The 27930-nt window shown below is 35.4% G+C and overlaps 1 long non-coding RNA gene across 1 annotated transcript in view; it reads left to right on the top strand.

Annotated features, from left to right (window-relative positions):
- LOC131074905 (uncharacterized) overlaps nucleotides 1–27930 on the top strand; it is a 39922-nt gene that overhangs the window by 6329 nt on the left and 5663 nt on the right. The window contains exon 3 of the long non-coding RNA XR_009113137.1: nucleotides 23260–23600. This is a non-coding gene — a long non-coding RNA (uncharacterized LOC131074905). The remainder of the gene's footprint in view (nucleotides 1–23259; nucleotides 23601–27930) is intronic.

Below are 27930 nucleotides of genomic sequence, written 5' to 3' on the forward strand. Positions count from 1 at the left end.
ATAAGAGAAGAGGGTTATGATGAATTAATTAAATATTAATTTAATTAATTGTTGATCGATGGTTAATTAATCAAATAAATATTAAGTATTCATTTAATTAAGTGGAGAGATTTGGGTGTCTACATTTGCCCCTCTTCGAGACGGTGTGGTTTATTGCATCGTTTTAAAGAAAAAACAAGTAAGCATGGTACATGTCCCAAAATGCACCAAGTTGGTGGTTAGGTATGCCCCCTTGAGAGATGGGACAATTTTTTAAAAATTCGAGCGATCTCTCAAATTTTTTTTTAAAATTAAGCATGGATGGAATGGAGGATTTGGGAATGAAGGAGGCGAAGGGTAGGCTAGTGAGTACCCTTAGGTCAAGTAGGAAATATAGTGCAAATGTAGTGTTGTTCTTTTGATCGATAAAGTCTGAGTAAGTGAGTCAAATTGACCTGATGAGACTTAGATAATTGATGTAATTATCCAATGAAGTCAAGGTATCTGAAGCAAAATATTCGTTGAGACTTAGACAATTGATGTAATTGTCTATTTTGATTATGTTTGATTGGTTGCTCAATTGATAGTGTTTGCATTTTAGGTTGTTTGTGGCGATTGCTGGACTTAGCGTACCTATTGAGACTAGGCAATTGATGTAAATGTCTATTGTAGTATAGGTGTGCGTGAATTGATGTACCTATGTAGACAGAGTAACTTGCTTTGCTTATAGGATGACCTAGGTAACATAGGTTACGCACCCCCTCTTTGCTTATAGGATGACCTAGGTAACATAGGTTACACACCCCCTCTTTTTAGAGATGGAGGGTGATGAACATGACTTGATTAGTTTGATGAGACACGTTGTAGGGTATGCGATGTTGATGATCGAGATGGGGAGAGTGAGGTGGGGAAGTAAATTTTAGATAGAAGGTATGGAGGACCTAGGATTCATTCCTGTGGAAGATGATCAAAATAGAGTTATCCATTGACATGAATGGGGTGCATATCATTGTACTCAGTCATGATTTTAGGGATAGCCCTTCACATGTAGCTTTCTCATAGAAACCCTATTCCTTGCGTATGCATGCATACAAAATATTTACAATGTATGAATGAATAGATGTATGAGTGATATACAACGAAATCTAATATAAACAGATGAGATGAAATGGTGATCCATGGCTTATTCATAATGCTTTATTTCCTCATCAAGAATAGTAATACCGATCTTGGCCGACGTATCAGAAACCAAGGTTGATCATTTCACCTATAAGAATTTCACCTATACGTTATAGTCAGTATGCCATAGTGATGTTATTTTTGAATAGGATCTCATAGCTTAGTGAAATTCCCATATAGACACCATTAGTACATGCCCCAGAACTTTATTGGAATAATCCATAGATAGAAATTAAAAAAAAAGATATCATGAACCATCCTGACCACTCTAATCACTTATGGATATCCTGGAGTAGTGTAGGAACCTGATATAAATGCAAAAGATTCGACCAAGTGCCTATCACCCAAACATAATTTTCTTGTCAAAGAAATATGGTACCATGTCTTGTTTGTAAGGAAGGATGCATCCTTGTTAAGATGGTTGTGCTCAAATGTTTGATTTGTTTGTTTTTTTGATAAGTGGTCATCGTTTGAGTAGCTCAAAATATTGTTTTGTGTTTTTGGTGATGTTTATGTGCAAGGAAAATTTTTTTTGCAATGTTTTTGATTGTTTTGGATGTTTTTGTCATGTTTTTGGATTTTTGAATGTTGTGAATATTTTTTGTGTTTTTTTCAAGACATTTTTCAAATGTTTTTGGTATTTTCTGAGATTTTATGAATGTTTTTGGTATTATTTCAGGATGTTTTGAATAAGTAACTCAATGAATCACAAGCTTGGAAAATCTACTCCCATCATTAGGTTAAGAACATTGCCTCCAGTTAAGTGTCAGTATTAAAGTGTGACATGGTACACATGAGGCAATAACCTTGATTGCAGATCAATAACAAGCCATGGTATAAATGATAGATGAATGGATGTGATTGGAACAAGTTTGAAAGAAAATGGAGCCATAGCCTTTACAAATGGTGTCTGTTTACTAGGTTTTCACCACCGTACTTACCCAAGGCACCACTAGAGTCATTTTCACCATTTGGATGAATGATTTTTCTTTACTATTTTCTTAATTTTTTGTATTTTGTTCTTTTTTTTTTCTGAATTTTGTTTGGTATTTTCTGACATTTGATGAGCATAATTCTCTGCACAACTTATGTATGAAATTTTTTGAGATGCATGCTCTTGATTGGATGTTCTAGTGGTTCTCCTTCTAAAGTTGCTAACTGATATGCCCTAGACCCAAAGGCTACAGTGATAACATAGGGACCCAATCAATTGGATTCAAATTTGCCTCGGTGTTCTCAATTTGGTTGATTGTGAGGATTCTCTCTGAGAACAAGATCTCCTAATTTAAATGTGTTAGGTTTGACCCTATGATTGTAGCTTCTGCTCATGCATTGTTGATAGGATTTTAGGTGATTGTAGGTAGCTTGTCGCTTTTCATTAAGCAGTTCCAAGTCCTGAAGATTTGAGACTCGATATTCTTCATTAGTAATCAAATTGCACAGGGAAACTCATAGAGATGGTAATTCAACCTTAATAGGCAAGGTATCCTTTTCTCCATATACAAGTGAGTATGGGGTTGCGCCTGTAATGGTTCGAATACTAGTTCAATATGCCCATAGTGCAGGATTCAAACGAATATGCCAATCAAGACCGACATCATTGACTGTCTTCTTGAGGATCCTCAATATGTTTTTGTTTGAGGCTTCTGCCTGACCATTACCTTGTGGGTAATATGGGGTGGAGAAACGGTGTTGGATATGAAACTTCTCACAAAGTTCACGAACATCCTGATTTTTGAAAGGAAGCTCATTATCTGTGATGATGGACATGGGTACACCATATTGATAGATGATGTAATTGAGGATGAATGAGGTGATCTTCTTACCGGTGACTTGGGTAAGCGAAACAGATTCAACCCACTTTGTGAAGTATTCTATGGCGATAATGATGAATTTGTGACCGTTGGATGAAGATGGATGGATTTTACCCACAAGGTAATCCCCATTGATAAAAGGGCCATGGTGTTGTGATAGGTTGCAATTCTTGCACTGGGGCATGTATTAGATCTCCATGAACTTGGCACTTCTTGCACTTTATGACAATGTAGTAGGAGTCTTTTTCCATAGAAGGCCAATAGTATCCTACTAGCATGATCTTTTTAGCCAATGAAGGGCCACTTGAATGAGCTTCGCAGATACCTTCATGTACTTCTTCTAAAGATATGGTCACCTCACCTTTCTCTAGACATCGGAGGAGAGTACCATCGAGACCTCATCAGTATAGGGTTTCATCAATGATGGTGTATCGAGTAGATTGGCATATGAAGGTTTTTTGCTGGTTGTTTGATTGGTTAGGTCAAAGGATTTGATCACATAGGCAAGTGTAAAAATCTCCATACCATGGGGAATCAAGATCGATGAGTTGACATACCATCTTGGATTTCAAGATATCATAAGTGGGGATCCAAAGATGTTCAGCTAAGAACTCATAGCATATTGAATTCTATGGTAGATCGAGGAGAGAGACTATTGTAGCCATTGCGTATGCAGCTCAGTTCTGATCTCGAGGAATCTGCTCAAAAGTGATAGCTGTGAATAGTTCTTTGAATCTATCAACCATTTTCTTGTAAGACATGAGCTTATCATCCTTAGTTTGGTATTCATCATTGACCTATTGGTTTACCAGTTTTGAATCATCATAGATCTGTAGCTCTTTAAGTTCCACTGCACAACCATGTGTAGTCCTGTGATCAAGGCTTCATATTCCACTATGTTGTTCGTGCATGGGAATGTAAGCTGATATCATTTTGGAATGCTATCATCTTGAGGTGTGATGAAGAGAATGCCATCTCTTGAACCATGTCTGGTGTATGAGCCATCAAAATATAACTTTCATTGTCGTGTTGGCAGGATTGTGAAGATTTCCTCATCTAGAAAATTTGAGATGAGTGGATGGTCTCCTATGAGCGGTGTTTTGGCCAACTAATTTGCAATGACTTGCCCTTTTATTTCTTTTCAGTCCACATACTCTAGATCAAATTTGCTGAGGAGCATAACCCAGTTTTCCAAGCGGCCTGTTAGTGTTGCTTTACTAAGTAGATACTTGAGTGGATCTATCTTGGAAATGAGTTGTATCTTGTGTGTCAAGATGTAGTGCCTCAATTTAGTGGCTACCAAAATTATTGCTAGACAAGATCGTTCAATAGGGGTATAATTGAGTTCATACCCTACCAGTGTTCTAGCAATGTAGTATACTGCACATTCTTTGCCTTTTGTACTATATTGTGTGAGTAAGACACCTAAGGCCATAACTGTAGCTGATATGTATAACAATAATGGCATTTTTGGAGATGGTGGTATCAGTAATGGTGGTTTCATTAGGTAGTCCTTTAGCTGCTAGAATGCTTGTTGGCAATTCTCTTCCCATTTGAAACGAACATTCTTGTGAAGCAAATGTGTGAAGGAATGACATTTGTCGACCAATTGTGCAATGAACTGCCAGATTGATTGTAGCCTTCCTTGTAATGTTCTTAATTGACTGATGTTCTTAGGAGTTGGCATTTTTCATAATTGCTTTTACCTTTATAGGATCACCCTCAATTCCTTTGTTTGAGACAATGTATCCTAGGAGCTTCCCAGAGGTTACCCTAAAGACACACTTCTTTGGATTTATGCGTACATTATATTGCTCTAGTTTGTTGAAGATTTTGTGCAGTACAACGAGGTGACCCTCTCTGGTTAATGATTTAGCTAGTAAATCATCCATATAGTCTTCCATCAATGTATACATCATGTCATGGAAGATAGTAGTCATTGCCCTTTGATATGTGGCACCAACATTCTTGAGATTGGATGGCATTACATTTCAACAGTATGTACCCCATGGGCATGTAAAAGTTGTTTTGTGTTGATCCTCTAGAGCAATTTTTATCTGGTTGTATCTTGAAAAGCCATTCATGAGTGATAGCATTGCATGTCCTGCTATGAGGTCCACGATCATATCAATGTTTGGAAGAGGGAAGTCATCCTTAGGACATGCTTTGTTTAGATCTCTAAAATATGTACTTATATAGATGCCCCCAGTTGGTTTGCCACTAGTACCAGGTTGCAGATCCATTCTGCATAGTCAATGGGTCTTGTGAAACCCACATCTAATAGCTTTTTGAGTTAAGCTTTTACTAATAGTGCAATCTGAGGATGCATCTTTCTAAGATTTTGTTTTACTGGCTTGGCTCCTTCTGCTACTGTTAAGTGATGCATTATGAGTTCTAGATCAAGGCTTGGCATGTCTGCACAAAACCACGCAAAATTGATTTGTCTCTTGCAACAAAAATCTATAAAATCAAGATCTTCTGCTGGAGTCATTGATTCTACTAGATGTAGTGTGTGTGGATTTTTTGGTGCCCCCAGATTGACTTCCAAGTTGTTTCTTCTATGAGAATAGATGATCTCTCCTGATTAGTGCTAAAGGGGAGAATGTCAAACCTTCCATCCTCGGGCGCCTTAGAGAGGTTTTCACCATTGGATATGTCCTTTGTTTTTACTTTTTTTGTTTCCACAAGTGCCACAGTGTGGTTTTCACTTGAGGGTCTTGTTTTTATTGTAATATTTTTGTGACTGAAAAGTTTGGCATTCTCTCCAAAGTAAGTTGTGTTGTTAAGTTCAATAGCATACCCAGGTTTATGATCCCCACTTGGTATGTCATCCTATAATTCAAGAAAGTCTATGATCACATCATTATTTTGGAAGGTGTCAAGGTGTGGAGGATCTTGTTGGTTCCACATAATGAGTTCAGGGTGAATAATTGGCATTTCTTCATCGATTAGGTTAAGTTCATAGGATGCATCGGTTATGGTAAGTATGGAAGAACCAAGGTCATCGTCAGTACTATCCTCTTTGTTATTAGGCTCGGGAGGTGACCTATCTATTTTTGAAGTACTCCTCATCAACTGGGTCCCAAAAGGTTTCAATAAATGCATCTCCTTCATCTTTCTTAACCTCAAAAGTGTTCCTATCAGATGATTGTAAAAATGAAGAATCCCACTCGTATTCATGTGAATTCATCTCAGAATCACTCGGTAGAACTTTGTCACTATATGTTCTAGAGATGTCTGCTAATGTGAAAGGTTTGTCAATAGTTGCTGTAGGGGTTTTATCTGACAGGGTTGTTGATGTTGCTTGGGTATCTGAAGTAGACAAGAGTTTTATCCCATGAGTGATAGTTTGGCGGGCAACATAACTCTTTTGCTTACTTGCTGTAAATTTAGAAGTGTTTTTGTAACTTGAAAATTAGACCTAGTAGGTTGATTTGCAATAGATAATGTCCTAGTTCTAGAAGGGGTGATCTTTGAAGTGGTTCACTTATGTTTGCTTGGAATTCTAAGATTAGAAGAGCCACCTAAACCAAGGTTGAATCCGAGTCCAGTTGTATCCCATGGTTGTAACAATGGTTGCAATGGCTCTTGTACACCTTGCTTGTGGAATCTCAATGCACTATGGCCATCATAGCTGATCTTTTGAATTAGGGTAAAACCTTTACCATACCTCTCTATTGGGATCTTGACCTATTGTCTAGCTATGTCGGAAGGGTCTTTGTAGATCTATTCTGCCAATCTTCATCAATAGTTTCTTGTTCCTATGATCTGCCTAGGTTGAAGCCATAAAGTGTAGTAGTATGGGTTGTAACAAGTGGTTTGAGTGATTGTTGTGGTTTTCCATAAGTCCTAGGTGAGAGGCATAGTTGGCCAACATAGAAAAGCTGACTAATATTATACTCTCCTAGGCCTTCATCTTGTACTTTCATTTTCAACTTTTCTTGTTTGGGTGTAGGGATCGGTGGATTGGTGAGGTTTGTTGGGTGGATGTAAGATGATGAGGAGGTGGCTTCCCTATTGCTAGGGTCTATGATATCAGGTTGATACCTTATATTGTTGCAAAAAGTGAATGGGTTGGCATCACCAAGGATAGTAATTTCTACTCCATTATATGGAAATTTAATGCATTGATGGTAAGTAGATGGTACAACTTGCATGGCGTGAATCCGTGGTCTACCTAATTGGAGATTGTATGGAAGAGGGAGGTCTAGGACTTGACAAACCACATTCTTCACCATGGATCTTACCCTGACTATTAGTGTGACACACCCTTTAGAGGAGTGTTCTGCATCATCATAGGCATTGATGGTGATCCGCTTTCTGGCATCTACTGCATCTTTTGCATATCCCAATGCTGTGATTAACTATAATGTGCAAATGTTAAGGCAAACTCCATTGTCAATCAAGACTCACTTGATTCTGTGTTTATGTATGAATCCCTCAATGTGGAGAGGGGTGTTATATGGTTGTTGAAAGGATGCATCATCATTCTCTGCAAAAGTGAGACATGGTGATGATTTTAGACTACCAACCATGGCTTTAAATTGATCTGTATTGATGTCGGGTGGAACTGACGCTTCTTGGAGAGCTTGATCTAAGATGGTTTTATATGAGGGTGATATGCGCAAAAGCTATAGTATGGAGATAAGTGCTGGCGTCTTATCTAATTGGTCCACATGATGGGTAACAAAATTGCATGAGAGATCTTTGCCTTTGATGGTAATGGTAGCAACTTGTTCATTGGCATCATAAAGATTATTGGCACATAGGTATAATAGGTTGCGCATGTATAATTTGTCGTGTTATCTTGATTCTTATCTTGGTGGGAGGGACCTCCTTCCAAATATGATGGGAGTGGATTTTTGAACATTGTATTATCAGTACTGGAAGTTTTTGCATTCTGACCATCCACTTCTATGTCACCTCCATCAATGAGGTCTTGAATAATATCCTTTAATCATTGACAGTTATTTATTTTGTGTCCTCTTCCTTTATGAAATTCACAATACTCATTATCTCTCCACCAGGAAGGTTTGATTTGTGGTTCATACTTTGATGTTTTACATAATGTGATAAGATCAAAAGAGATGAGCTAGCGTAAAATCTTTTAAGGAGATTCTCCCAAGGGTGTGTAGGTGCGATTAGGTTTGTAGGTCGGGTAGCTATTTTTAGGTTCCTTTTGTTGTGTCTTTGAAGGTTGATTTCCTGGATTGGTTTGAAGATTACCTTGATTGGTAGTGGGGTTGTTGCAATTATCTGCAACCCCTGCAATTTTGACTAAGAGTTGGACCATTTTGACAGTTTGTGCATCCACAACACCATCGTTAACAATGTTTTTGTTCTTAGCCCAAAACTTTGGTTTGTCACTATTGTAGGCTAGTCTTGGACACTCCTTGTTATCATTGTATATTTTGACAAGTCCCTTTTTGATAAGGGGTTTCTCTATTTTAATTCCTTGAGCGATGAGGTCTTTGAAATTGTCGAAACATTTTATGTCTACGTAAAATTCCATTTCCTCATTTAAGTTTGAAATAAAAATTTCAACTAATTGCTCTTCGGGAATGGGAAAGGAACATCTACTAGAAAGGTGTCTCCATCTTTGTAAGAATGTTGAGAATAAATCACCATTCATTTGTTTTGTATTGCAAGGAAATATGTATGTTGAGTATCTTGGGAGCAAAACCTTCTATGCTCTTCCACTGAACTTTTCACAAATATCTTCAATCAATAGAATGGGTGGGCTTCTAAAATAAGAGGTTTCTAGTAATGTTCGATGTCTTTAGATGTAAGTTCATTATGCAGTGACTCACTCAAGAGCCTTGTAACTCATGGTGGGACCCATATGTCTTTTCGACAAGTTACACTGTAGGAATAGATACACCTAAGGCTACTACTTTTGCTCTACAACTTACCGATTAGTCTTCCTTCATTTCCAGAGTGGTTCTTGGCATGCGGATCTATTTGGAGTCTTGTCCAATGTTCATTGGCGTGTGGCCAACCTTCATGCTGATCCACACTTCTTGGTTGTTATTTTCCAGACGAATTTCTTTCATTCTTAGGGCCGACCTAGTTACACGTTTCATTTTCCTACATTGGTAAATGTAATCCTCTATGGCCGATTGAGATATGTTTTGGAGGGTATGTATGTGGTATTATGTAATCATTCATGGGACAAAGGAAGTAGAAATTAGAATAAAGATTGAGATTGGTGATTAGTGGTCTGATTGATTCTGAGAGTCCTGGTTGGATTATATCTGGATTGTAGACTACATGTACCTAGTTAACTACCGGATGTTCTATGATGATTGTATGATGATAACTGGTTGGTTGTCGGAGGTTCTAAGACAAAAATATGATATGTTTTTGTGATCTTGCTATATTTTCTTGTTGCTTTCATTGTGTTACTCTTGCTGCATAAGCCAGTCAATTCTCTTTTAAGGGTTTTATGGTTATGGCTGCATCAATTGGTATCACAACTAGTTATGAAGCGGTTGGTGGAAGATTTGTTTGCAAACCTTGAGGCATTCTTTTGGGTGGATAGATTGTCGATTGGAGGCAGGCTGCACGTGTGTTCAGTAGATCGCCAAAGAGAGGCAATTGAAACCAGTAGTCAAATCGTCGAGTTGAGGCAATTCACTGGAGCGAAAGAGGAGATGCTACCTATAAGGATGAACCCTTAGAGGGTAGAGATGATGGAGGACTTCAAGAATAAGGTGAGGAACGAAATCTGGAATGCATTGGCTGGTTTGTGGAGGAATCCCTGAATCTGAGGATGAGTATGAAGAAGCCGGTGAAGAGCTTGAAGCGGAAGAGGCTGAAGGACAAGAAGATAGAAGAGAGGAAAGATTCTTGAGAGCAATTGCACAAGCGAGTAAAGTTCAGAAAGTGGAAGTTTCAAAAATTTTCAGAACACTAAACCTAGAGGATCTAATTGATTGGATCAGAGAGTTGGATGATTACTTTGAGTTTGAGAATGTCAAGGACCCGTAGAGAGTCCGGTTGGCATAGACTAAGTTGAAAGGGTATGCTGCCTTATGGTGGAAAGAATTGCAGAAAGACGGAGTGGAGAATGGTGAAATGAAGATCACCTAGTGGAGATAGATGGTTTCAAGATTGAAGGCCAAGTTCATACCGGTAGACTAAGAGTTGGAATTGTTCGAGAAGTTGCAGAACCTGAAACAGAGAAACATGACTGTGAAAGAGTACACTGAGGAATTCTACAAGGTGATGATTAGATATAGACATAGAGAGATGGATAGAGAAAAGGTGGCGAGGTATATAAATGGATTTGCATTTAACATTCAGGATTAGATGAATATGTTGAGGGTTTTCATAGTTGAAGAAGCTTACCAGTATGCTTTGAAGGCTGAGGAAAAGGTGAGAAGAAGACAGTCAAATAACCCTAGAGGGAAGGAGAGATTCAAGGGGACAGAGAAGCAAAATGTTGAAGAAGAATCAAAACCTAAGTGGAGTAAAGAACCGAAACGTAAAACACAGAGGAAAGGTAGTGAGAGTACCAACAGAGAATTTGCCGGCAAATGTTTCAAGTGTGGAGAAACCGGATATAGATTTTATGAATGTAAGTAGGGAATGGCAGGAAGTTGTATGGCAAATGAGGAACCAGAAGGTGAACTTACCAGAACTAACTGTACACCAGAGCAAGGACAATCTCTTATGCTCAGAAGAGTCATGATGGAGCCGAGTAGTGAGGATACCAGATCTACTCAGAGAAAGAGTTTTTTCGGGATTGTGTGTGAATTAGGTGGTAAGTGTTGCAAGGTTATTGTGGATAGTGGAAGTACTAATAATTTAGTATCTGAAGAGATGGTGGTGAAGCTTGGGTTGAAGAGGCTTTAGCATCCTTGTCCTTACAAGGTAAGTTGGTTAGAAGACAATCAAAATATAGAAGTAAAGGAACAATATTTGGTGAATTTTAATATTGGTCCTTTTAGGGATGAGGTTTTGTGTGGTGTTGTATCTATGAGTGCTTATCATGTCTTGGTGGGAAGACCTTGGCAGTTTGATAGAAGAGCTATTTATGACTGTAGAAGAAACCTAATCACCATTGAGAAGGATGGGCAGGCGTTCACGTTGACTTCTTTGAAGGAGAAAGAGAAGGACATGAAGAATCCGAGTCTTGAGAAATGTTGCAGTACTAAGAAACTGGTTGCAGAGGTTATACCGGAAGATGGCATGTGTTTATAGAAGGATCTGATAAATAAGCCTGATGGACAAATAAAACTAGATGACAAAAAGCTTATGGTGACAAACCGAATGAAGTCCTATTGCAGAAACAAATAAGAGTTGCAAAATAAATAGAGCAGTAAGTAGAGACAATGTGCATATCTGGAGCAAAGGAAGAGAAACAAGGAGAGTCAGGGGTTAGAGAATTCGGTTGAGATCCTGGAGGAGTTAAAGAATAGGTTTGCAGATAAGGAAGATGTTTGGATCAAGAATGAGCATGGTGTCTTTATCCCGAATCATTTTTGATGTTCATGAGTTGCCTCTCATGGAACATTTCTTTCTACCTGGGGTGTTTGATGCAGGAGCATCCCCGGTCTATGAACAATCTTGCATCAACCAAAAATATTTCCTTTCAGTTTAGTTCAATGTGGAGTTTTCTGAGTTCCTATCGGTAGGTGCCGGTAGTTTCTTGCTTTTCATTGCAGATCCAATTTTCGATTTCCAGGCTAGTTCATGTGTTTAATTGCAGACTTTCAGTATTTTTGGATTCTTTTCCAGTTAGTTATCGCTCTTGGTTTGACTGTTTCTAGGTTTCGGGACAGTTCTTTTGCTTACCGGTTAGTCTTCCTTTATTTCTGAAGCAGTTCTTGGCATATGGATCTATTTGGAGTCTTGTTCGGTGTTCTTTGACATGTGGCCGACCTTCCTGCTGATCCACACTTCTTGGTTGTTATTTTCCAGAAGAATTTCAATCATTCTTAGGGTCGACCTAGTTACACGTTCATTTTCCTGCATTGGTAAGTGTAATCTTTTATAGTTGACCCGGATATGTTCCGGAGGGTATATATATGGTATTATGTAATCATTTGTGAGACACAAGAAGTAGAAATCAGAATAAGGATTGAGATTGGTGATTAGTGATCCGGTTGATTCTTGAAAGTCCCGGTTGGATTGTATCTGGCTTGTAGCCTGCATGTAACTGGTTAACTACCGGATGTTCTATGATGATTGTATGATGATAACCGGTTGGTTGCTGAAGGTTCTAAGACAATAATATGATATGTTTCTATGATCTTGCTATGTTTTCTTGTTTCTTTTGTTGTGTTACTCTTGCTGCATAAGCCGGTCAATTGTCTTTTGAGAGTTTTACCAGTTATGGCTGCATCAACTTGACTGCTAAGTTTGAAAATTTGGAAAACTTTTAATTCTACTAATTGTTGTTTGCTTAGAAAACAAAAGAACATTTATCTACATTAAAAAAATGTCAATTAATGTCAAACACGCTTGATTACGACATTTTCTCCGTGCTATCCCAAGGCAACATCGTCTAAAATCGGATATATTCCAGGCTGGAATTTAGAGGACGATTGTAACTTGCACAACTTGGAATTTTTGACGACGACTATAGACTTTTCTTCTGTGTATTCGGTCAAATTTTGAGGGCCTTGAACGCAGAAATTCTTGTGGGCCTCGTCTGTAGAAACAAAAGAAAAGTGGAAGTGCGGTGAAATAGCAATTTGCCACGTAGTGACAGGAAAACTCGAGGAAATATCATCACCTTCATGACTGGTTTCTGTAGCTTTTACAACGGATCTGCTGTCATTTGCTCAAACCCCAACATGTGGAAGCCCGTAAACAACTTTAAATTCTGTTTAATACGCTACAAATGCAAGCGCGGAATATCCAAGTATGGGTTTTGAAGGAAACGATGAGGGCGTTCTGTGTTTCATACGCAGGAAAGATGACACTGACATTGCCCCACTTTTATCTAATGTGGGCAAAGGACAGTGTCATCCTCCTCCGTATGAAACCTTCTCTTCCTTTGAGGCTAAAAAACCGGGCATTCTTTATCTGGCCTCCTGGTTAGTAATCTTTATTTGCTATAAGATATTTGGAATCTGCCGTACGAATTAGTCAATGATCTATTTTGATGTGGTTTCTTATGCTAAATGGGCAGCGATTTTTCTAAGCAGATATTTAGGTTTGTTTCATTACACCTCATTATGTTCTTTTGTTACTTAAACCCCTCTTCCTTGTTGATTAAATCCCTCTACCTTCATGGGTTTCTCGGTCTGTTATGTTATAGTTGTCATGTTAATTTTACCGTTTTCTCGATAACATAGAAATACATTTTTCATTGTGGCCGTTGTACTCTTATAAAATACAGGAAGAAGCTGGAGCATTTCTACAAATTTGTACGTATGGAACCCTAAAGCACAGTTATGCCTTAATATGATTTGTTCTCAAAATATTTAAATGTGTGCTTCGTAAGAGTTTGTTAGGTTTTCGAGAAAATGACTGATATATCTGAAACATGAATATAGAATAGCTGTAGATCTAAAACTCATAGACTTGCAGTATATATATATATATATAGCAGTAGAATGTATTTGAAACTCCTTGCTTGTACGGTAGTGGAGTGGTTAGTATAATTATAGGTCACGTATAGAACTCTGGCCGAGCTCAAAATAGCCAATGGACTAGTCTAGCTAAGAAGAATCTAGAAAAGAGAATAGGTGTCACAAGCTAATACAATTACCCTACCTTATATTAGGTGAAGGACTACATTTTAATCATACATGTTACATCGTGTACTAGCTAGTTTAAGCTCAAGTATTTTAAGTTTTCTCAATATATCTAGACAATATTTGGTTTGAGATTGAGAGAAGCATTCCTCTTTATAGTATACTTTCATACCCTACATTGACCTACATAGTTTATTTCTATATGCTTAGTTTCTCCAATGTATATACACCTTCTTTCTTATAATAGGTTAATCATATACATATAATACCATAATAATAATTTATTCATTACTTTAATACATATCTTAATTGACTCTACTTATTTTGAACTTGATTTCTAGAAAGCATTCATTGGTTTTAAAGTAGCATGCCTTTAGATCTTGTTTAAGATCATATAATGATTTTTTTAGTACACATAGTAGAAATTATTGACTAGATTGAATAAATTCTTGTGGTTTTATTTTATAAAAATATTTCATTTTAGTATATAGATAAAATAATTTATATCTTCTATTTATGAGAAATATTTACACACTAGCCTTGGCTTATGCTTTTTAATAACTTGATCTAATCTGAAATTTGTGGTTAGGTCCATTTACAATTAACCAAACATTTACCTTTCATGAGAGATGTCTATTCTCAAATGTCACTATTGTCAAAAGGTTTAACTCATCTTTCTTAGCTGCTTCCCTTCAATTTTTCTTTTCAGCTCCTTATGTATATACATGGAATGTCAACCTCTATCACCCTATTTATAGCATCATAATTAGTTCAATTATTTTTCTTGATAGATTTACTAAATGCTTATTATTTTTCTTATGTTTCTATCATCACTTGCTTTCGATCCTTAAGCTTGAGTTTTTCCTTATCTTAGAGATGATGTCAAACTTCATTTGGTTCACTAGTATAAGTAGGCTATGTTGGCACCTACCTCAAAATAATTAATTTAATGTCACATATTTTCATTTACTTGGGCAAACCTTTGGTGACTACAAATATGTTGGGTTTATTACATTAATAGATTAGTATATAGGTCAGTTTAGATGATAAATAAAAAAAATAATATTAGTTATTAGTTGTAGGAAGTTATATTCCCATAAATAAGTTATCACAAGAATATAGTTTATTCATAAGACACTACATTGTAATGGGAAAATTGTCCTTAAAAATCAAATTAGTATCATTTTCATGTGTGCATTTTATTTTTTAATTATGTGAGACTACAATTATGTTTGAATGCTCTAATATTTTCAATATGGAATCAGAGAATTCTCATCTCATTCTTGTATAGATGGAATGAAGAAACATCTATTTTGGCTCAAGCAATAAAAGCATGTACCCATCCTACACCTTTTGATTTCCCAATGCCATGAAGAACTTGGTACGAAGAAGGTTAATTTATAGATTATATAAATAAATATAAAAGGAATGAGCCACAATAAATAGTGCAATAATTGCAATCAATCGCTAATGAATTTGGAGTGCATATAGAAAATTTTGCCTAGTTAAAATTTTATTTTTAATGACATGGGGGTGCTAGTGTTAGAGCATTCCTATTCTAAGTATCACAGGTACACTGAGTATTGAATATCCTCAATCTTAGTTTAGTGGAATTCATGCCTATTTTTAGACCACTTCTCCTTTGTTCTAGGATGTAGATGTTCTCAATTGTACTATAAATTGATTCATAGTTTGTAAGTTTATTTATCCATGATATTTATATTTCCAAAACCCTTAACTTTATTTTATATTTCTCTACCTTATATCTATGAAATGAATTAATATTTTTAGCTTCAAAGTTTTGTGCACATAGCACTAGCAACTTCTTGTTGATTTGTTGAAGAATCCTATAAATGCTAACCTAGATACTATATTAAGGATACATTTTATCCTTCAATGAGAGTTCATCTATTTTTCTATAATAAAAATGGTGTTTCTTTAATTGCTGCATCTATACCACAACATTCATTTTTAACTATATCATTTTCTTTTCTAAGAGCCACATCCTCTACTACCATTTTTCACTAAATACTATCAACATCATAATTATTTTCACTTACAAATCAATGGTTCATGGTTACAAACTCCTTGTTCATCATGAATGCCCAATATTTCTTTATATAATGTTGACTTTTAGTTCCTCGGCAAAATGAAATCTAAGTAGAACATGGGTTAATTGAATTATGGATGGATAAGCTAAGAATGATAATAAAATTTTAGTTTTGACTTAAGAACTATTTGGGAATAGGTTTTATGAGATGAATTTTAGCTGAAAATTTATTTTTGGGAACCATCATATCAATATAAAATTTGGACCATACATTTCTCCTCACAACCTTTTCACTATGTTTAGGAGATTGAGAAGGAAAGAAAGTGGATGTGATTAAATTTTGGATACATCTATTTTGGACCTCATAAGAAGATAGATGCAATACTGCAAGAAAAGAGGGTGTATTCATGAGAGAAATACTTCTAACCATGATAATTTTTTTTCTTAATTTTCATAGTAATATAATATGCATGGGGAAGAGTTATATCATATAGCATCTTAATCATCAAAACTAAATTACAATCTAGTGCTTTTTAAAATATAAAATTGGAATCTTAATTGGTCTTTAAAGAATCTTAATAATCAAGTCTAAATTAGAATCTATAATCTAGTGAACATAAACTAGTATCCTCTCATGTTTCATTCAATCTAGTGTTAAAAATCTCCATCTCTATTAATTCTTATGAGCTTCTTCATAAAAATTGTGGATTTAGTCTTCTCCTTGAATTTCTGATGCTAATTTTTTTTAAGTACTCCACACTTGCAATGGATGATGGTGTTACACCTTGTAGCCACTCTAATGATTTACTTTGAGAGAAAATGGCCAAGATCCTAAGAGCAACCTCCTTAGCTTCAACACCATAAATTTCACATGGATTGAGTAAATATTTTATGTAATCGTCTAGTAAAACTAATTGCTCTCCATGAAACTAAGGGAAGGATTTAAAAAATGTTTTTTAATTATATTTATTTGTTGTGTTTGTATAATATTTTAAATAGAGGATTTCTTGTATCATCCATCATATTGTGCTACATATTCAAATATAAATAAATTGGCTTCGCTTTCTATTATAGAGACATGTTTTCATACACATAATAGACTCACTAGGTGGAGGATATATACTCACTTAGAGTTGATATTTCTACAACTTAACATGAAAGATGTATTAGGTAGAACTAGATTATGTGATTAGAATAAAGGATAAATATCATTTAATTTGATTCCATCCATGGTTACACGAAACTAGTGTTCAAAAATCTATAGGTTATATAGTTAATGAGTTTTTCAGGATCTTAGTTTTTTCAAAAATTCACATTGCATGAATCACTAACAATAGAAAGGTTCTCTCCCCTTGGGAAATCAAACAAATCACTTTGTTGAAGCTAATGTTGCCTACATTGGTCTTAAACTACTTGTTTCTAAAGGTTACAAGAAGGTTTGGATTGAAGGGGATTCTTTAAAGATCATCGATTGCTTGAAGGGGATCCAGAAACCTAGTTGGACCATCTAGGGTTGGTTGTGAATTATTTGGAGATCATTAATACATTGGATGAATGTTTTATTTACCATATTTATAGGGAATGAAATTTTTTTGTATACCACTTTTCCAATATGGGTCTTGATAGCGTTTCTTTTTGTAGGTGGGAGACTAATGACCCTCTCCCACTTATGATCAAAACATTAATCTCCAATGAGGGCCCATGATTGCTAAGGTGGTGGTCTTTTGGCTATTAAAGTTAAATTTTATTCTCTTCTATTTTACCTTAGGGAATTGTAGTCTTGAGATCTTTCTCAATCCTAAGAGCATTTATGATTTATTTATGTGGATGACCTTTCCTTTACAACTCATGATTATTGCATATTAGTTCAGTCTATACTCCACATAGATTGTGGCTATTTTTTTCTTAACCCTAACCTTTTTTATTGCTGCCACTTTATTGTGTATCTAGTTTATTTTCTCTTGCATCATTTATCTTGTTATTGTGCCTTTCTTTGGTTGCCTTTTTTTCCCTATTCCTATGCCTTGCCTCTATCACAGTGGACCCCTTATCTCCATGGGTGGGGATAGATTTTGCATGGATCCTAATTCTTGTGAGAAGTGACAGAATATGACTTCCATTTAGGGTATACTTTATACTATTCGGGTCACTACATGGCCATGAACCATAGCCAATGAATTCTTTCCTTGATGGTTGAAAGAGTGCGACCTTTTGTTCTTATAAGGTGGAATTGGTTGTTTTTACAGACCTAATTACTGAAATTACATGCCTAAATTGTAAGGGAAAGAAGATTTACAGAGACCGGAATGCATCAGAGGAAGCCATTGCCCTCTTTTTCAAGGGTGAAAATTTTGACAAAGTGAAAATGACAAGGTTTGAGGGTTATGACCAGAGTACCATCAAACTCTATTGGCATACATAGTGGAAGTTATTATGAGGAATTTTACCTTGGATGACCACTTCACTAGTCCTTTTGGTTACCACTTTATTCTTCCAAATAATTTTTTTCATAAGTGTCTGGTATCTTTGCAGGTACCTTTTTATGGATATTCTCTTCTCTTACTACTAGCATTGATGAGGATAGAAAGAGCCCTACTACCCTTATCCTCCATTAGGGCTTTATTCTTCTTATTATGGAATATGAAAGTCTATGTCCATTTCCCTCAAGTCCCCTTTGGGGAAAAGTAAAATTGAGTATGCCTAGAATGTGACACTGTACTACTCTTATATGTCCTTTGACTCTGAGGATGAGGTGTTGAATGAAGAGGACTACAATCACATTGGTAATAGAAAGAATTCCACTTCCAAGAAGAAACATAAGAAAATCCCCTCACACTCTTGGTCTATGGGATTTTAAGCTAAATATGAAGAGGTGGAATTCGTTTCACCTATGAGACCTAACCCATTTGGAGATTTTATAGGGAAAGCTAAAAAATGAAAATTAGGGTGGGCCTTTATGTTGTGTTAGGGAAGCCTCTAAACCCTAAAAGAAGAAGAAGGGATTTCAAGCTAATAAGGTCAAAGGAGTTATTGTGGAGGTGGGGGAAAGTGAAGATGGGTAAGGTGAGATGGCTCTATTTTCTATGCCTAGTTGTGAGGAGATGGTCATAGATAGAAATGAGGATATTCATGATATTGGTTTCAGACAGATTATGATTCCCAAGAAGGTGCTGAGGAGGAGACCTCAATTGATAACCCTATGAATGTTGATGAGGATGTGGAGACACTCATATTGAAAGTGACTGATTGATAAGTCATTTTGGCCAATTGGTTTGTCTCATAGATTAATAAAATCAAAAAAAGCTTGGCTTCCTCTTCGATAAGGTGGATAGCCTTTAGATAATAAGAAACAAAGGGATGCAAAATAGCGAGTCTAAGAAAATTTTGGCCCTGATTGAGGTGGTGACTAATCATGTCAAGTATATGAAATCTAATCATGAGGACAAAATCAACACATTGGAAAGCTATATCTTCGAGGTTAACATCAATATCAATACTATGATTAATGTTAGCAAGGAGGTAGTTTAGAGAAATCCCAATGGTCTCCATATGCTAAATGAGAAATCTTAGGTCCTAGGGATGGGTGGGAAGAAGAAGAAGGTAGTTAATAGCTCAATGGTGGGTGGTGATGCTATTGGTGAGGAGGTGCGGGGAGTTGACATTATTGTTGGTTTAGGTAAATAGGTTTCATCCAAGATGTAGGGGCCCTTGGCGAGGCCCTGAAGCTAGTCAAAGGTTGTTGATGTTCATTCCTAGGTTATTAAAGAGGTCTTAGATATGCATGACCAGATCATTCACAAGAACATGGAAGCTGTCAAGATTCTCAAAGTCTTACAGTAGGTTGGGTTAGACTTTTGCCTTGTTTTTTTGTTTGGTTTTGTGTTTGGTTTTTTTTTCTATTGTTGTTGGTTTAGTATGTTTATCTTTGGTTAGCAACTGTTGGTCTGTGTAAATGGTTTTGGGGGCCCTTCAAAACTTATTTTTCCTAATAAAAAAAAATAGAAAGGTTTTCAAGTCAAGGAATGAACAAAAAGCTATTTTTTATGGTTGATTCTAATAGTTTCATTGAGCTACGTTTTATGATTGGAAGGGGGAAATAGAACCTATTTGATGAATGCCATAAGCTAAGAGGAGCCAATATTTTCATGGCATGAGGTTTTATATACATGATGTAACAAAGTGGATTATGACAACTTGGATGTAGAGAGAGAAGGTGAAAAGGAAATATGTCTAAACAAACTAGATGAAAATAGAGAACAACAACATCTTAGGCATCAAAATGAACTCACTTAATAGAAATACAAGGGGTAAATAGAAATCATACATTTTTATTAGCCATTGTGTAAGGGTGTATAGTAACTTATTATTGAAATTTCAACCAAATAGAGTAATATATATAAGATGAATAATTACTTACTAACCATAACTACTAAATGCAATTGCTAAGAATAAACACCTAAAATTTTATTTTCTCTAACTAAATAGTGAATAATCTAATATGCTAACTTCCCGCCTTACTACAACATTCCGACAAATGTAACATTGAAACCTCAAATTTCACCTTGCTAAGGGAATCCCTTTAAGGCCTACATAAAAAAATTTATTGATTACATAAAATAGATACATGTTATTAAGAGAAGATCTTTCTCTAATGAATCAAATCATAAATCTAGTTGATCTCTTGAATTATAAATTATTGAATTATTGAAGAACAATCAATATTGTGCTCCATAATAGAGCTCCATCAAGTTATCCGATAACCCTTCGAAGGGCATAATTATCAACCAAAATCTCATGATCTTGTTGGGAAACAATCCATATTGCTTCCACCAAATTGCTCACCTATATTCAGATAAATAAACCTCACAATATATGCATCCGTCAAATGTATTAGCATAAAAATAGGAAATAAAAAGGATATGAGTAGAACTTTGAATGCAAATAAACTTCTCTAAGTGAGAAGTTAACTTGGGATTGTAGAAATCCTCCTTCACTTGGCATCAATACCCTCTATTTTGATGTATTAGAATTTATCAAATTGATGTTTGTGAATCTTTCGAAGATTTTATCTTTAGAGACCACATGATTTGATCAATGAATCCGTCGTTGATTACTTTTTTTTTTTTTTTAAATATCCTCTATGACATAATTAACTTTGCACTTGGTGTTTCTTTTAATTCCTTAAACAAATGTATGTGATTAGTTAATTAAAGGACAAATATATTTATCATCAATGTGAGTCTCCAAACCATAAATCACTAAACATACTAGTCACATGAAATATCCATATGGCATCCAACCATTAGCATAGAAAAACATAAAAAAATCCTCAATACTATAGATGGAGGATGAGATCAAACATAACAAACCTTTCACTGAGTGTTTGTATTGGCTCCTCTCCTTCCATTCAAACTTCTATGAAATATTTTCTAGTTAAGTAATATGTATTACTTAACTCACATGCAATACTTTCTCTCACCATAAGGAGCCACTTGATGGGAATAAAAGATGAAGTGATGGATTAAAATCAAAGGCTATGGATAGAGATAGACACCAAAAAAAAAAAACATAAACAAAGTTATTTCTCATACAACAAAACATAGAACCCTAGAGGAAATAAGTTATTTATATTTAACACATTTACAAAGATTATGAACTCAAATTACAAACTATTTACAAATAAATATTCCACAATAGTCTAGAGCTACAACCACAACTTAAATTTGTATAACTTTTTAGAGCTAGAGGGAACTCCTTGTTCTTCTATTTGTCTAAAACCTATCTCCTATTGCACACACTCCTCTTTATTTAAAACTACCACTATTGTAAGAATATTCTCTTTGTAACTTAGAAAAATCTCTCTACCCTAACCATTTTTTCCTTTTGCCAAATTTCCTCTTGATTTCAAATTCAAACTTACCTACCAAACTAACTATTGTTGCACTACATCAGGGGAAAGGAGGGGATATACATCTTAAGAAGATCTCCAATGTGCTATTTTCTAGTAGGTGGTTGAAGACAAGATCAATAGTAATAAATTTCAAAAATGTCTCATTAATCATGAGTTGTTTCCATGATCATTTTAAATTTTTGGAGCTAATTATGTTGAATCTATAGTCATCTAGAATTTATTGTACATAACATGTAAAGCTACTTGACAACTCTAGATTTGTTGTTTTCCATTCTAAACATCTTCAAAACCATTGTTGCATACTTTTCTTGAGAGATAAATATACCATGTTTCATATGCTTCACTTTTATACTTAGAAATACATTAACATGAATAAATATGTCATCTAAATAAACCATGCTATTTCATGAGCCCATTTGTTGGGCAAGGGCTTCATATAAGAATGGATTAAAATATCTAGAAGAGACACCTTTGAATTCCTAAGGAATCCTTCAATCACTTTAATTCAAATAGGAAAACCCCTAGATAAAACTGAAAAACCTTCACAGATTTCAAGCAGTGTGGAGAATGCTTTATAAAGCATTTTGAGCTCAATACTTAAGCTCTAAATAGACATTTTAATATTGTTGCAATATTCATAATACTTTTATGGCACTACATTCAAAACATCATACAAATCACCTCGTGTTGAAAACACAAACCTTTCTTGCACCTTAAAACCCTCAAATGATGTAGAACTGAAAAAATCTCTATTGAGTGTATTTGCATGAAAAAATGGCAAATCTAGGACAAAATTTATTTCAATTCTTCGATTTGTGTGTCCAAACTAAAGAATGAAATGGATTTTGCCATAAATATCTACTAAAATCTTCTTTTACGTCATACAAAACTCATTATTGTTGGGATATGTAATTTCTCCCTCTCATGGATTGTAAACATTAAACATGTAAGCCAAATACAAAACTCATTGTTGTTGGGATTCATTAATTTCTCCCTCTAATAGATTCTAAACATAAAATAAATAAGACAGAAATTGTATATAATGTTTTAGAGCTCATTACTGTCGGAATATGTAATTTCCCCCTCTACTGAATTGTAGACATTAAATAAATAAGACAAATAATATGTCTAAAATTTTAGAAGGAATCAAGATAAGGTTAAAAGGGAAAAAACATTAAATATTTGACAGGTGAGATTAAGTTCTAGAAGAGTCTGTAGTTTCTAGAATTATCTATATAATTCCTAAGACCTCCATAAAGAGGCATCATGAAATGGATTTGAGCATCAGACATTTGTGCTGATCATGTAGAGTAGTTAAGAATCCTGTAGCATTCCAAACATATGTAATGGATTCAATTGATTAAAAAAAGATGTGCTGTAACACAGAGAGGATGAATTTATTGAGATATTGTGTTTGTTTTCTGTGTATGAAATATGAATTTGTATGTTTGTGTTTATATTCTATCTCCGTTCCATCCACTCCAACAAATTGGTATCAGAGATGAATTTGGTGAGATATTGTGTTTGATTTCTTTGTATGAAATATGAATTCGTATGTTTGTGTTTATAATCTATCTCCGTCGCATTCACCCCAGCAGTGTTTTTTTTGGGTATCAGAATCAAGTTCGAGGTCGCAGGTGAGAGGAGCAGGTCCGTGAAAAGAGCGCAGATGAATTTTGTTTGAAGATTATGCTTAAGGAAATTGCATCGTTGTTTGAGAATCTCTCGGTTTTGAAGCTAGAACATTCGCAAGTATGGAACCGCCATCCCTTTTAAGATCACTCAACTAATGGAAAGGAAGAAATCGCAGTAAATTAAGGTTGTCAAAAGATTGAGATCCGCTGTTTACCGTCATCAAGGAAATCGTGGGTTTGACAATGAAAGTCGTCACTGGTGAGCGGGACTGTGAAAATCGACAGGGAATACAAAATTGCATGATGAAATCGCCAAGGTAAAAGGTAAATAGCAATTGTTTACTTGAAAATTTTTATTACTTTTGCGTTGGAAGTATCAGAAAGATAGAGATTCCAGTCTGTAAAATCAGAAATAAAGATAGTATCTAGCCGACAAAGATTACACACAATAGTAGATCGAAAGTTATCCACAGAGATCATGGATTAGGTGAAAGTTGAAGAGTTAGACAGCCATTGGTTGTCTTGGAGAGTGGCGGCAAGCGGAGTTGTCAAAAAAAAGTGATTCAAATATATTGGAACTCTAATTTCTTCACATTGTATAAGATCATCTGTAAACTTTTGCAGTTCTCTGGATGAGACAAAATTAGGATTCGTATGTCTATTGTGTGCTTTTTATCTAGAATTATGTAGAATGTAATCATCTCTCATCTCTGAACGTGACCATACATGATCATATGACCAAGAAGTTCTTGTATTCAGAAAATGACAAGATATATAGAAATTGCTACAGCAATAGGCAAACTATTAATTACACTCTATTAATTATACTTTATTCATTCAAACTGATTAGGAAAGCGCTTCGAGATCAGAGATGGGAGATGCATTATATTCTACCTCTTTAGATAGAGGTCTTACATAATTCTAGAGACTTCTTCACACAAATAACAAACACACAATAGACATGTAAATCCTATATTTAGAGATAGTATTTTAATTTCATGCAAATAACTAGATTAAGATGATCTTATGTTTGAAATTACAGTTTCAATATTCTCCTCCTTAGTTTCAAATCACAAATTGCTTTATAAAACAAAACAAAACAAAAAAAAAACACAATTATATATGTGACATTGAGCTCATATGTCAATGATAGTGTCTTATCTTTGTCTGATTTCATTGGGTTTCTCTCCTACTTATTCTTCCAACTTCCGCAAGATTCTCTCCTACTATGGTGTGGAGATCTCCATTTGGAAAATTCTTTGCTACGACTCCTTCAGAGGTCAATGATTTCTCCTCTTATAGAGAGCTTCAATTCTTTTTGACAAAATACAGGCATTTTCTAAGGGCTTTTATTTGACTTCATGAATCAATGACTTCATCTATTTTCCAGGTGTTATCCAAATTATGCCAGAACCTCTCTTTGGCTTTGATCTTCTCTTTTGAAGATCGGCTTCACCTAGACTATGTATTTTTTATCTCTTCAAAAGCACTATAGAAAAGTCAAGAGTATAAACAAGGTGAATTAAAATTGTTTATTTCAATGGGAAAAATTAGTAAAAGAATAAATGGGAAGATTAATTTGGAAGAAAAATTAGTAGAACTTAGGAAGGGTAATTTAGAAATGATAGCAATTATAAACAAGAGGCAAAAATAAATTTAAATTTTCAGATGAAAATTATGATTTTTGAAAAGAATTTAACAAAGTTAAAGATAAAAATGAAGAGTTAAAAGAAAGATTAAAGTTATTTCATGAGGTTAAGAAAATGAATGAAGTTTTGGAAGAAAACTGTAAGAAGATAGAAGAAGAAAATAGTTTATATATAAAAGAAATCTCAAATTTGAAAGTAAAGAATGATCAATTAGTAGCGTACGATGAATCCCTATCATCAAAGTAATTGTCTTGTGATGTTTCATGTGGTACATAAGATTTGTGTTTTTCATTTGGCAAGTGTGATTTTTCTGAAGTCATTTGTAATAAAGAGTGTCAAGATGAATATGAATATGCAAATCTTGTTAGTTGTGATGATATATTTGATTTTGCAAAAGTTGCTAAATTTTTTTATGATAATGTTGGTTTGATAATTATGAAAAGTATGTCATACAAAGGTCAAGGATTAGTAAAGCATGAACAAGGAATGCGAGAGCCTATTGATCCATCAATGAGGCTAAAATATGAAGGTGTTGGTTATGTCACCTAGAGAGGAAATGATGTTATAGGTATTAAGGATTTAAACATAACAATTCAAGCAATGTAGCATATTGAATGCTTTCATTGTAATCTACATCCTTGTATTATTTGTGGTTTGAGAAATCATTCAAAAAACTGTATTGTAACAAAGAGTTGGAGAATGTGGGTGGGTATGGAGCAACAAAATAAAATGTCCTTCATGGAGTCAGAAAAAGTCTGTTATACCAAATATGTTGGGAGTTGAGTATCAGAGGTTCTAGGCCCTTCAATGAAGCCATGTTGGCTAAGATTGGCTAGAGGCTCCTTTCTAAAGCTGCTAAGTGGACCTCAGTTATGGATAATAAGTATCTTAATGGGAGAGCCCTGACCTTCCTGGATTTGAATGTGGTGCCTTCAGGATCTGATAGCTAGACCAATCTTCTCAAGACTTGTGATCTTCTCTCTTAAGTCTTGATATGGCAACTTGGCAATGGTCGGAACATAAGGTTTTGGAAGGACCCATGGATCTACTCCATTCCCCTTGAATTCAATCCTATTTGTGTGGTGGTTAAGATAGATCTGTCTACTACTCTTGGGACTTGTCTCTATGATTATTGGGTTTCTCATTCATAACCGATAGAATGGAGATTAAATGCTTTGGATTTTCCTTAGCCGAAGAAGTGTGTTATGGAAAGGCTTCTCAAAATTCTCAATACTGTCAAATTTAATAGGAGATATGCCAATGATGTGTTAGTTTGGGCTCCCTTGAAGGATGGTAAGCTCACAGATAAATCTGGCATTGAGTTTTCCTTTCCCTCTCCAATGCCCCTCTTCAAGTGGGAATTTATTTGGAGAATGAATACTACACCCAAAATCCGTTTCTTCTAGTGCACTATTTGTCATTATAGAATTTTAACAGTGCATAACCTCAAGAGGCATGGATTCTAGTTGGTCAACAAATGTGTTCTTTGTGAAAGTGACGAGGAAAGTATCAAACATATTTTGGTTCATCATCCCTTCTCCTAGAATGCTTTTGATTAGGATAAACAGGTTTTGAGGAGACCAAAAACCATGTACAACAAGTTTTGATGGGACCTGAAGCCCTCAAATTTTTCACAAATCTAGAACCAACAAAGAAACCCTGACAAAGGATACCACAAAGACAATAAGTAGCCCAACCACAACCACACAATTCGAATCAGACGTTAAAAAGCTAGTGGAAAAAGAGGCTGCACAAATAGAGTAGCCATCACTAAACAAATGCCATCCAGACAATAGGAGAAAGAAAAACAACCTAAGATGGTAGAAACAATAGATCTAAGACATCAAGCTATGATCTAAAAATAAAGAACAAGGGTTAAACAGGCACCCTCAGCCACTAAGAAGGGTTTTCATAAGCTATCTCCTAGAATGTTAGATAAAAGATTATCAACATTTTTTTCCTAGATTGGGTGTGGAACTATGCAACTAAGGATAATCTTAAGGGTGTGTTTATGCCTTCCAATCATCACCTATCTCTTGAGTTATGGAGGCAATACTTCTCTCACACTGGTTGGAGCTTGTGGAAGGAGCGAAATATCAAAATCTTCAATGAAAGAAGGTGTGGATGGAAGATTTATCTATCAGGATTATTTCTAATGTCAAGGAGAATATGATTTGTTTTGTAAAGAGGAAACATTCTTACCCTCCACTTCCTTTAGATTGGGCAATCGCTAGATCTTGTTATTTGGATTCAACCTTATCTGGATTTTCTACCACTCCTATTGGCTTCCAAAATTCTATTAAATGGACTCCCCCTCCCCCTGACACTGATTGGGGAAAGCTGTATTTCAATGGGTCTTCCTGTGGTAACCCAGGTCAGGCGGGAGGGGGGTGGCATGAGAAAATACTCACATGGTGGCCTCATCCTTGCCTATGTGGCAAAATTTAGTGTCCAAACCTCCAGCGTGGCTGAAGTGGCTACAATTTTTCATGGGTTAGTTGGTAGCAGGGAGAAGGGTCTGAGACAAATCATTGTTGAAGGAGATTCTCACAATACAATCATGATGCTTAATGGGGTGGCTAAACTAGACAAGAAGACTACCTCTCTCATTGCCAAGTGTCATACTCTCCTTCCTACTATCAGCGACATCAACTTTTTTCACGTGTGGCATTAGGGCAACTGTGTGGCGTACAAGCTGGCAAGGTTTGACATGTTTGTTAATAATTTTGAAATATAGTTTGATTTGCACAAAATCCCAATGTGGCTCATGAAAATATCTTGGGTGACTTTCCTATTAGTGATGCATAATCCTAAGATTACCTTTTTGGTACTTTTCATTCTCACATTTTCCTTTCCTTGCTGGATAAGGTGGCGAAATTTTAATTTTGTTGGTACCTACCACTGTATCTATGAGACTTGTTGCTTTCTCAATCTAGAGTCTTATTCCAAGATGGGTGGTGATTTGAACCAGGTTGAATTGAATGAATTCTCTAAATTCAAAAATA

This window comes from Cryptomeria japonica, chromosome 3, assembly GCF_030272615.1.
Source record: "Cryptomeria japonica chromosome 3, Sugi_1.0, whole genome shotgun sequence".
Lineage (NCBI taxonomy): Eukaryota > Viridiplantae > Streptophyta > Pinopsida > Cupressales > Cupressaceae > Cryptomeria > Cryptomeria japonica.